Source organism: Triticum dicoccoides, chromosome 3A (genome assembly GCF_002162155.2).
Source record: "Triticum dicoccoides isolate Atlit2015 ecotype Zavitan chromosome 3A, WEW_v2.0, whole genome shotgun sequence".
Taxonomy (NCBI): domain Eukaryota; kingdom Viridiplantae; phylum Streptophyta; class Magnoliopsida; order Poales; family Poaceae; genus Triticum; species Triticum dicoccoides.
The window spans coordinates 759963090-759975958 of NC_041384.1; positions in this window are offsets into that span (position 1 = coordinate 759963090).

Consider the following 12869-nt stretch of genomic DNA (forward strand, 5'->3'; position numbering starts at 1 on the left):
ACCTATGCAGCACAAATTTGCAAAGAATAAAGCACTAGAACAAAAACTAATTGGACCAATGGAGGAGTCACATACCAAGGAACAATCTCGCCAAGCAGTTTTGCGAGAGGTGCTTTGAGCAAGGAGATCGAAAATCACAGCAAAAGTGGTTGGAACTCGTGCTTGAGTTGGTTTTTCGTGTTTGTGTGAGACAGAGGAAGAAGATGGGTGCTGGGGTAAGTGGAGGAGGGCCATCGTGGGCCCACGAGGCAGGAGGGCCCGCCCTATAGGGGGGCGCACCCACCACCCTCGTGACCAGGTGGCAGCTCCTCCCGCGGTAATTTTTTGAACAGTAAATCCTCAAATATTCCCGAAAAAATCATATTAAATTGGCATGGCATTCTGAGGACTTTTATTTTCGGGATATTTTTATATTGCACGGATAAGTCAGGAAACAGATAGAAAAATACTAATTTTACTTTATTTAATATAAATAAAATAAAGTAAAAGTGGGGTACAGAAGTTTGTGCTTCTAGTTTCATCCATCTCATGCTCATCAAAAAGAATCCACTAACAAGGTTGACCAAGTCTTGTTAACAAACTCATTCCGATTATCATGAAACCGGAGAAATTTCGAATAACACTAAGTTACCTCAACAGGGATATGCACATCCCCTATAATAAGTATATCATATTTCTTCTTGACAATAGGAAGAGGAAATTCAAAACCTCCAAATATAATCGATGGAATTTTTCCAATAGAGTTGATACTATGAACTTGAGGTTGTTTCCTCGGAAAGTGTACCGTATGCTCATTACCATTAACATGAAAAGTGACATTGCCTTCGTTGCAATCAATAACAGCCCCTACAGTATTAAGAAAAGGTCTTCCAAGAATAATAGACATACTATCATCCTCGGGAATATCAAGTATAACAAAGTCCGTTAAAATAGTGACGTTTGCAACCACAACAGGCACATCCTCATAAATACCGACAGGTATAGCAGTTGATTTATCAGCCATTTGCAAAGATATTTCAGTAGGTGTCAGCTTATTCAAGTCAATTCTACGATATAGAGAGATAGGCATAACACTAACACCGGCTCCAAGATCACATAAAGCAGTTTTAATATAATTTCCCTTAATGGAGCAAGGTATAGTAGGTACTCCGGGGTCTCCAAGTTTCTTTGGTATTCCACCCTTAAAAGTATAATTAGCAAGCATGGTGGAAATTTCAGCTTCCGGTATCCTTCTTTTATTAGTAATGATATCTTTCATATATTTAGCATAAGGATTTGTTTTGAGCACATCAGTTAATCTCATACGCAAAAAGATAGGCCTAATCATTTCAGCAAAGCGCTCAAAATCCTCATCATCCTTTTTATTGGATGGTTTCGGAGGAAAAGGCATGGGTTTCTGAACCCAAGGTTCCCTTTCTTTACCATGTTTCCTAGCAACAAAGTCTCTTTTATCATAACATTGATTCTTTGATTGTGGGTTATCAAGATCAACAGCGGGTTCAATTTCTACATCATTGTCGTTGCTAGGTTGAGCATCATCATGAACATCATCATTAATATTTTTACTAGGTTCATGTTCATTACCAGATTGTGTTTCAGCATCAGACATAGATATATCATTTGGATTATCAGGTGGTTCATCAATAGGTTCACTAGAAGTTTGCACAATTCTATCATTTTTCTTCTTCTTCTTTTTAGAAGAACTAGGAACATCAATATTATTTCTTTGAGAATCTTGCTCGATTCTCTTGGGGTGGCCTTCATGATACAAAGGTTCCTGAGTCATTCTACCAGTTCTAGTAGCCACTCTAACAGCATAATCATTTTTCTTTCTATTCATTTCATCAAGCACTTCTTTTTGAGCCTTAAGTACTTGTTCTACTTGAGTGCTAACCATAGAAGCATGTTTGCTAACAAGTTTAAGTTCACCTTTAATATCAGCCATATAATCACCCAAGCGTCTAATCATATAAGCATTTTCTTCTAATTGTCTACCAAAATAAGCATTGAAGTCATCTTGCTTATACATAAAGTTATCAAACTCATCCAAGCACTGACTAGCAATTTTAGTAGGAGGGACTTCAGCTTTATCATATCTATAGAGAGAATTTACCTTTACTACATGTGTCGGGATATCAGGATCAGGAGGTTCTTCAGTAAATAAATAATTAAGATCATATGTTTCTTCAACAGGCGGTATATTAAGACCATGTATTTCTTCAATAGGAAGTAAATTCTTAACGTCTTCAGCTTTAATACCTTTTTCTTTCATAGATTTCTTTGCCTCTTGCATATCTTCGGGACTAAGAAATAGAACATCTCTCTTCTTCGGAGTTGGTTTAGGAATAAGCTCAGTAATTGGAGCAGGAGTTGGCTCAGGATCTGGCTCAGGAGGTGCCCAATTATTTTCATTTGTCAACATATTATTCAATAGAATTTCAGCTTCATCTGGTGTTCTTTCCCTGAAAAGAGAACCAGCACAACAATCCAGGTAATCTCTGGAAGCATCGGTTAGTCCATCATAAAAGATATCAAGTATTTCAGGTTTCTTAAGAGGCTGATCAGGTAAAGCATTAAGTAACTTGAGAAGCCTCCCCCAAGCTTGTGGGAGACTCTCTTCTTTAATTTGCATGAAGTTGTATATTTCCCTCAAAGCAGCTTGTTTCTTATGAGCAGGGAAATATTTAGCAGAGAAGTAATAAATCATATCCTGGGGACTACGCACACAACCAGGATCAAGAGAATTAAACCATATCTTAGCATCATCCTTTAATGAGAACGGAAATATTTTGAGTAAATAGAGGTAACATGATCTCTCATTATTAGTGAACAGGGCAGCTATATCATTTAACTTAGTGAGATGTGCCACAATAGTTTCAGATTCATAGACATAAAACGGATCAGATTCAACCAAAGTAATTATATCAGGATCAACAGAGAATTCATAATCTTTATCAGGAACACATATAGGTGAAGTAGCAAAAGTAGGGTCAGGTCTCATTCTATCTCTAAGTAATTCCTTGTTCCATTTAATTAATAACCTCTTAAGCTCATATCTATCTTTGCAAGTGAAAATAGCAGCAGAAGATTCCCTATCAAAAAGATAACCTTTAGGAATAACAGGCATGTTTTCATCATCACTATCATCATCGTATTCAGATTCAATAATTTCTTTTTCTCTAGCCTTAGCAATTTGCTCATCAAGAAATTCACTAAGAGGCACAGTAGTATCAGGCATAGAAGCAGTTTCATCATAAGTATCATGCATAGCAGAAGTAGCATCATCAATAACATGCGACATATCAGAACGAATAGCAGAAGCAGGTGTGGGTGTCGCAAACTTACTCATAACAGAAGGTGAATCAAGTGCAGAGCTAGATGGCAGTTCCTTACCTCCCCTCGTAGTTGAGGGATATATCTTGGTTTTTGGGTCTCTGAAGTTCTTCATAGTGTTCAGCAGATATAAATCCCAAGTGACTCAAAGAATAGAGCTATGCTCCCCGGCAACGGCGCCAGAAATTAGTCTTGATAACCCACAAGTATAGGGGATCGCAACAGCTTTCGAGGGTAGAGTATTCAACCCAAATTTATTGATTTAACACAAGGGGAGCCAAAGAATATTCTCAAGTATTAGCAGCTGAGTTGTCAATTCAACCACACCTGGAAACTTAGTATCTGCAGCAAAGTGTTTAGTAGCAAAGTAATATGATAGTGGTGGTAGCGGCAACAAAAGTAAAGACAGCAAAAGTAATGTTTTTGGTATTTTGTAGTGATTGTAACAGTAGCAGCGGTAAAGTAAATAAGCGAGAACTAGTATATGGAAAACTCGTAGGCACCGGATCAATGATGGATAATTATGCCGGATGTGGTTCATCATGTAACAGTCATAACATAGGGTGACACAGAACTAGCTCCAATTCATCAATGTAATATAGGCATGTATTCCGTAAATAGTCATATGTGCTTATGGAAAAGAACTTGCATGGCATCTTTTGTCCTACCCTCCCATGGCAGCGGGGTCCTATTGGAAACTAAGGGATATTAAGGCCTCCTTTTAATAGAGAACGGAACAAAGCATTAGCACATAGTGAATACATGAACTCCTCAAACTATGGTCATCACCTGGAGTGGTCCCAATTATTGTCACTTCTGGGTTGCCGGATCATAACACATAGTAGGTGACTATAGACTTGCAAGATAGGATCTAGAACTCACATATATTCATGAAAACATAATAGGTTCAGATCTGAAATCATGGCACTCGGGCCCTAGTGATAAGCATTAAGCATAGCAAAGTCATAGCAACATCAATCTCAGAACATAATTGATACTAGGGATCAAACCCTAACAAAACTAACTCGATTACATGATAAATCTCATCCAACCCATCACCGTCCAGCAAGCCTACGATGCAATTACTCATGCACGACGGTGAGCATCATGAAATTGGTGATGGAGGATGGTTGATGATGACGACGGCGACGAATCCCCCTCCCCGGAGCCCCGAACGGACTCCGGATCAGCCCTCCCGAGAGGTTTTAGGGCTTGGCGGCGGCTCCGTGTCGTAAAACGCGATGATTTCTTCTCTCTGATTTTTTCTCTCCGAAAGCAAATATATAGAGTTGGAGTTGGCGTCGGAGGGTCAACAAGGGGCCCACGAGGTAGGGGGCGCGCCCCCCACCCTCGTGGAAAGGGTGTGGGCCCCCTGGTCTTCATATTTGGCGAGGATTTTTTATTATTTTTTCTAAGACCTCCCGTGGAGTTTCAGGTCATTCCGAGAATATTTGTTTTCTGCACATAAAACAACATCATGGTAATTCTGCTGAAAACAGCGTCAGTCCAGGTTAGTTCCATTCAAATCATACAAGTTAGAGTCCAAAACAAGGGCAAAAGTGTTTAGAAAAGTAGATACGACGGAGACGTATCAGTACCCAACAATTTCTTTTGGGTATCCTATGAAGACGCACTTATTCGATTTGGGTTCGAGCTTATCAGGTTGAAGCTTTTTCACATAAGTATCGCAACCCCAAACTTTAAGAAACGACAGCTTAGGTTTCTTGCCAAACCACAGTTCATACGGTATCGTCTCAACGGATTTAGATGGTGCCCTATTTAACCTGAATGCAGCTATCTCTAATGCATAACCCCAAAATCATAGATCGCACCATATCTAATAAAGTACGGTTACGATGTTCGGACATACAATTACGTTGTGGTGTTCCAGGTGGCTTGAGTTGTGAAACTATTCCACATTGTTTTAAATGAAGGCCAATATCGTAACTCAAATATTCGCCTCTGCGATCCGATCATAGAAACTTTACTTTCTTGTTACGATGATTCTCCACTTCACTCTGAAATTCTTTGAACTTTTCAAATGTTTTAGACTTGTGTTTCATCAGGTAGATATACCCATATCTGCTGAAATCATCTGTGATGGTCAGAAAATAACGATACCTACCACGAGCCTCAACACTCATCGGACCGCATACATCAGTATGTATTATTTCCAATAAGTCAGTAGCTCGCTCCATTGTTCCGGAGAACAGAGTTTTAGTCATCTTGCCCATGACGCGTGGTTCGTAAGCATCAAATGATTCATAATCAAGTGATTCCAAAAGTCCATCTGCATGGAGTTTCTTCATGCGTTTTATACCCAATATGACCTAAACGGCGATGCCACAAATATGTTGCACTATCATTATCAACTTTGCATTTTTGGCATCAATATTATGAATATGTGTATCACCATGATCAAGATTCAAAGAAATAGACCACTCTTCAAGGGTGCATGACCATAAAAGATATTACTCATATAAATAGAACAACCATTATTCTATGATTTAAATGAATAACCCTCTCGCATTAAACAAGATCCAGATATAATGTTCATGCTCAACGCTGGCACAAACTAACAATTATTCAGGTCTAAAACTAATCCCAAAGGTAGATGTAGAGGTAGTGTGCCGACGGTGATCACATCGACCTTGTAACCATTCCCGACACGCATCGTCACCTCGTCCTTAGCCAATCTTCATTTAATCCATAGCCCCTGTTTCGAGTTACAAATATGAGCAGCCGAACCAGTATCAAATACCCAGGCGCCACTATGAGCATTAGTAAGGTACACATCAATAACATGTACATCAAATATACCTTTGTTCTCTTTGCCATCCTTCTTATCTGCCAAATACTTGGGCAGTTCCGCTTCCAGTGACCAGTCCCATTGCAGTAGAAGCACTCAGTTTCAGGCTTAGGTCCATACTTGGGCTTCTTCCCGGGAATGGCAACTTGTTTGAAATTCCGCTTGAAGTTCCCCTTCTTTCCTTTGCCCTTTTTCTTGAAACTAGTGGTCTTGTTAACCATCAACACTTGATACTCCTTCTTGATTTCTAGCTCTGCAGCTTTGAGCATAGCGAAGAGCTCGGGAATTGTCTTATCCATCCCTTGCATATTATAATTCATCACAAAGCCTTTGTAGCTTGGTGGCAGTGATTGGAGAACTCTGTCAATAACACTATCATCTGGCAGATTAACTCCCTGAGTCAAGTGATTATGATACCCAGACATTTTGAGTATGTGTTCACTGATAGAGCTATTCTCCTCCATCTTGCAGCTATAGAACTTGTTGGAGACTTCATATCTCTCAACTCGGGCATTTGCTTGAAATATTAACTTCAATTCCTGGAATATCTCATATGGTCCATGACGTTCAAAATGTCTTTGAAGTCCCGATTCTAAGCCGTAAAGCATGGCACACTGAACTATCGAGTAGTCATTAGATCAAGCTTGCCAGACGTTCATAACATCAGCATCTGCTCCTGCAGCAGGCCTTTCACCTAGCGGTGCATCAACGACATAATTCTTCTATGCAGCAATGAGGATAATCCTCAAGTTACAGACCCAGTCCGTGTAGTTGCTACCATCATCTTTCAACTTAGCTTTCTCTAGTAACACATTAAAATTCAACGGAACGATAGCACGGGCCATTGATCTACAACATAGATATGCAAAAACTATCAAGACTAAGTTCATGATAAAATACGTGATCCAAATCAACTAAACCATGTCCGATCATCATTTGAGATGGAGTAGTCATCAATGGTAAACATCTCTATGATGATCATATCTACTATATGATTCACGTTCGACCTTTCGGTCTCCAGTGTTCCGAGGCCATGTCTGTACATGCTAGGCTCGTCAAGTTTAACCCGAGTATTCAGCATGTGCAAAATTATCTTGCACCCGTTGTATGTGAACGTAGAGCCTATCACATCTGATCATCACGTGGTGTCTCAGCACGGCAAACTATCACAGCGGTGCATACTCAGGGAGAACAATTATACCTTGAAATTTTAGTAAGGGTTCATCTTATAATGCTACCGTCGTACTAAGTAAAATAAGATGCATAAAAGACATGCAATCAAAATATGTGACATGATATGGCCATCATCATCTTGTGCCTTTGATCTCCATCTCCAAAGCACCGTCATGATCTCCATCTTCAGCGGCTTGACATCTTGATGTCCATCGTAGCATCGTGGTCGTCTCGCCAACTATTGCTTTTACAACTATCGCTAACGTATAGTGATAAAGTAAAGCAATTACATGGCGTTTGCATTTCATACAATAAAGCGACAACCATAAGGCTCCTGCCAGTTGCCGATAACTTTTACAAAACATGATCATCTCATACAACAACATATATCACATCATGTCTTGACCATATCACATCACAACATGCCCTGCAAAAACAAGTTAGACGTCCTCTACTTTGTTGTTCAAGTTTTACGTGGCTGCTACGGGCTTCTAGCAAGAACCATTCTTACCTACGCATCAAAACCACAACGGTGATTTATCAAGTTGTTGTTTTAACCTTCAACACGGACCGGCCGCAGTCAAATTCAATTCAACTAAAGTTGGAGAAACAGACACCCGCCGGCCACCTTTATGCAAAACTAATTGCATGTCTGTCGGTGGAACCGGTCTCATGAACGTGGTCATATAAGGTTGGTTTGGGCCGCTTCATCCAACAATACCGCCGAATCAAAATAAGACATTGGTGGTAAGCAGTATGACGATCACCACCCACAACTCTTTGTGTTCTACTCGTGCATATCATCTAAGCATAGACCTATCTCTGATACCACTGTTGGGAAATGTAGCATGCAATTTCAAAAAAATTCCTACGCTCACTCAAGATCTATCTAGGAGATTGATAACCCACAAGTATAGTGGATCAATTGTAGTCTCTTTCGATAAGTAAGAGTGTCGAACCCAACGAGGAGCTAAAGGTAGAACAAATATTCCCTCAAGTTCTATCGACCATCGATACAACTCTACGCATGCTTAACGTTCGCTTTACCTAGAACAAGTATGAAACTATAAGTACTTTGTACGTGTAACGGGATAGGTTTGCAAGAATATAAAGAGCATGTAAATAAAAACTAGGGGATGTTTAGATAAAGAAACAATAAAGTTAGTATAGAGAGTGTGGAAAAGTGATGGTAGGAGTTGCGAAATTGCCCCTAAGCAATTGACTACTTTACTAGACCGATAGCAAGTTTTATGTGGGAGAGGCCACTGCTAGCATGTCATCCCTGACTTGGAATTCTATGCACTTATGATTGGAACTATTAGCAAGCATCCGCAACTACTAACGTTCATTAAGGTAAAACCCAACCATAGCATTAGGATATATTGGTCCCCCTTCAATCCCGTATGCATCAATTTCTATGCTAGGTTGAAGTTTGTGTCACTCTTTCCCTCCAATCAATGTTGGGGATATCGCTTATCGGGAACTTATCGGTCGACCCATGATAAGGGGTAAATCGGCCAGTTTATCGGCATATCGGTTGGTTTATCGTCATATCGGTTGATTTATCGGCCGATATATCTTATCGGTCAGACACTGGTAAGCGATAAATCGGCCGATTTATCGGAATATTGGAAGATATCTTGAACAGTGCCTCCAATACATAGTCCTACCAACATACAACTAACCCTATGGTGTGATCCACGCGCGCGCTCATATGATGGGCACCAAAGGACAGCAACATAACCACAAGCAAATTAAATCAATCATAGCAATTCATCAACCACCGATAAGACAACGAAAATCTACTCAGACATCATAGGATGGCAACACATCTTTGGATAATAATATGAAGCATAAAGCACCATGTTCATGTAGAGGGTACAGCGGGTTGCGGGAGAGTGGACCGCTGTAGATAGAGGGGGCAAGGTGATGGAAATGTTGGTGAAGATGGCGGAGGTGTTGGTGTAGATTGCGGTGATAATGATGGCCCCCGGCGGCGTTCCGGCGCCACCGGAAGCGAGGGGGAGAGATCCCCCTCCTTCTTCTTATTCCTTGACCTTCTCCCTAGATGGGAGAAGGGTTTCCCCTCTGGTCCATGGTCTCCATGGCGTGGGAGGGGCGAGAGCCCCTCCGAGATTGGATCTGTCTCTCTGTCTCTCTCTATTTCTGCGTCCTGGGATTCTGCCCTTTCACCGTTTTTTATATATCCGGAGATCCGTAACTCTGATTGGATTGAAACCTTTGCTCCGATTTTTTCCTGAAAATTAGCTTTCTTGCGGCCAAAGAATAGCAGCAACCACCTTACGGGGGGCCCACGAGGGTCAGGGGCGCGCCCCCTGCCTCGTGGCTCCCTCGGGCACCGTCTCGCACTGATTTTCTTCCCATATCTCACAAATATTCCAAAAATATTCTCCGTCCATTTTTATTCTGTTTGGACTCCGTTTGATATGGATTTTCTGCGAAACAAAAAATGCAACAAACAGGAACTGGCACTGGATCAATATGTTAGTCCCCAAAAATAGTATAAAAAGTTGCCAAAAGTTGTAGAATATTAGCATGGAACAATCAAAAATTATAGTCTATCAGCATCCCCAAGCTTAATTCCTGCTTGTCCTCGAGTAGGTAAATGATAAAAAAGATAATTTTTTATGTGGAATGCTACCTAGCATAATCTTGATCATATATCTAATCATGGCATGAATATTAAGACACGAGTGATTCAAAGCAATAGTCTATCATTTGACATTAAGACAATAATACTTCAAGCATACTAACCAAGCAATTATGTCTTATCAAAATAACATAGCCAAAGAAAGCTCATCCCTACAAAATCATATAGTCTGGCTATGCTCCATCTTCACCACATAAAGCATTCAAATCATGCACAACCCCGATGACAAGCCGAGCAATTGGTTCATACTTTTTAACGCGCTTCAGCCTTTTCAACCCTCCCGCAATATATGAGCACAAGCCATGGACATAGCACTATGGGTGGAATAGAATATGATGATGGAGGTTTGTGTGAAGAAGACAAAAAGGAGAAAGTCTCACATCGACGCGGCTAATCAACGGGCTATGGAGATGCCCATCAATTGATGTCAACGTGAGGAGTAGGGATTGCCATGCAACGGATGCACTAAGAGCTATAAGTATATGAAAGCTCAAACTGAAACTAAGTGGGTGTGCATCCAACTTGCTTTCTCATGAAAACCTCGGGCATTTGAGGAAGCCCATCATCGGAATATACAAGCCAAGTTCTATAATGAAAATTCCCACTAGTATATAAAAGTGGTAACTCAAGAGACTCTCTATATGAAGAACATGGTGCTACTCTGAAGCACAAGTGTGGTAAAAGGATAGTAACATTGCCCCTTCTCTCTCTTTCTCTCATTTTTTTTATTTTTTTGTTTTGGTGGGCTTCTTTGGCCTCTTTTTTGGGGGCTTCTTTGACCTCTTTTATTTATTTTTAAAGTCTGGAGTCTCATCCGGACTTGTGGGGGAATCATAGTCTCCATCATCCTTTCCTCACTGGGGCAATGCTCTAATAATGATGATCATCACACTTTTATTTACTTACAACTCAATATTACAACTCGACATCTAGAACCAAGATATGACTCTATATGAATGCCTCCGGCGGTGTACCGGGATGTGCAATGATCTAACGTAGCAATGACATCAAAAAACGGACAAGCCATGAAAACATCATGCTAGGTATCTTACGATCATGCAAAGCAATATGACAATAAATGCTCAAGTCATGTATATGATGATGATGGAAGTTGCATGGCAATATATCTCGGAATGGCTATAGAAATGCCATGATAGGTAGGTATGGTGGCTGTTTTGAGGAAGATATAAGGAGGTTTATGTGTGATAGAGCATATCGTATCACGGGGTTTGGATGCACCGGCGAAGTTTGCACCAACTCTCGAGGTGAGAAAGGGCAATGCACGGCACCGAAGAGGCTAGCAATGATGGAAGGGTGAGAGTGTGTATAATCCATGGACTCACATTAGTCATAAAGAACTCATATACTTATTGCAAAAGTTTATTAGCCCTCGAAGCAAAGTACTACTACGCATGCCCCTAGGGGGATAGATTGGTAGGAAAATACCATCGCTCGTCCCCGACCGCCACTCATAAGGAAGGCAATCAATAAATACCTCATGGTCCAACTTCGTTATATAACGGTTCATCATACGTGCATGCTACGGGACTTGCAAAGCTCAACATAAGTATTTCTCAATTTCACAATTACTCAACTAGCACGACTCTAATATCACCACCTTTATATCGCAAAACTATTGCAAGGAATCAAACATATCATATTCAGTGATCTACAAGTTTTATGTAGGATTTTATGACTAACTATGTGAATGACCAATTCCTGTCATCTCTCTAAATATATATAAGTGAAGCAAGATATTTTAATTCCTTCTACAAAAGATACGCCCACGCTCTAACAAATATAAGTGAAGCAAAAGAGCATTCTAAAAATGGTGGTTTTCTATGTGAAGAGAAACAGGCAATCCAAACTTCAAATGATAAAAGCGAAGCACATGAAGCATTCTATAAAGCCATACTCAAAAGATATAAGTGAAGTGCAATGAGCATTCTATAAATCAACCAAGGACTATCTCATACCAGCATGGTGCATAAAAGAAAAGTGAAAAATAAATGCAAAATACGCTCCAAGATTGCACATATCGCATGAACGAAACGAGTCCAAAAACATACCGATACTTGTTGAAGAAAGATGGGATGCCTTTCGGGGAATCCCCAAGCTTAGACGCTTGACTCTCCTTGAATATTTACTTGGGATGCCTCGGGCATCCCCAAGCTTGATCTCTTTCCTCTCTTCCTTCTTCTCGTATCGAGACCTCCTCGATCTTCAAACACTTCATCCACACAAAACTCAACAAAAAACTCGGTAAGATCCGTTAGTATAATAAAGCAAATCATTACTCTAAGTACTGTTGCAAACCAATTCATATCTTGTTTTTGCATTGTATCTACTGTAATATAACTCTTCCATGTCTTAATACACTGATATAAATCGATAGTTTCATCAAAACAAGCAAACTATGCATCAAAAAACAGAATCTGTCTAAAACATGACAGTCTGTAATAATCTGAACATTCACCATACCTCTGGTACTCCAAAAATTCTACAAAAATTACGAAAAATAAAAACTTTCTATAGAAAGACAGTGCAAAATGTTTCAGAACAGTTTGACATTCCAGTAAAAAATGTAAAATCGTGCACTACAGCCAAAGTTTCTGTCCTGCACCGTACAAACCAACAAGCATCTAAAACATCCTAAAGGCAAACCTTGGCACATTATTTTTATTTTTAAACCTTATAAAAGCACACAACAGAAATAAATGACTCTCTAAAACTTCCGGGTTGTCTCCCTGGCAGCGCTTTCTTTAAAGCCATTAAGCTAGGCATATACTCTCTCCGTCCGGGTTTATTAGGCCTCTCAGCATCACAAGTATGTCCCTTTTTATAAGGCCTTGCTTTGGAAAGGTGCATGCATGCAACCATTTC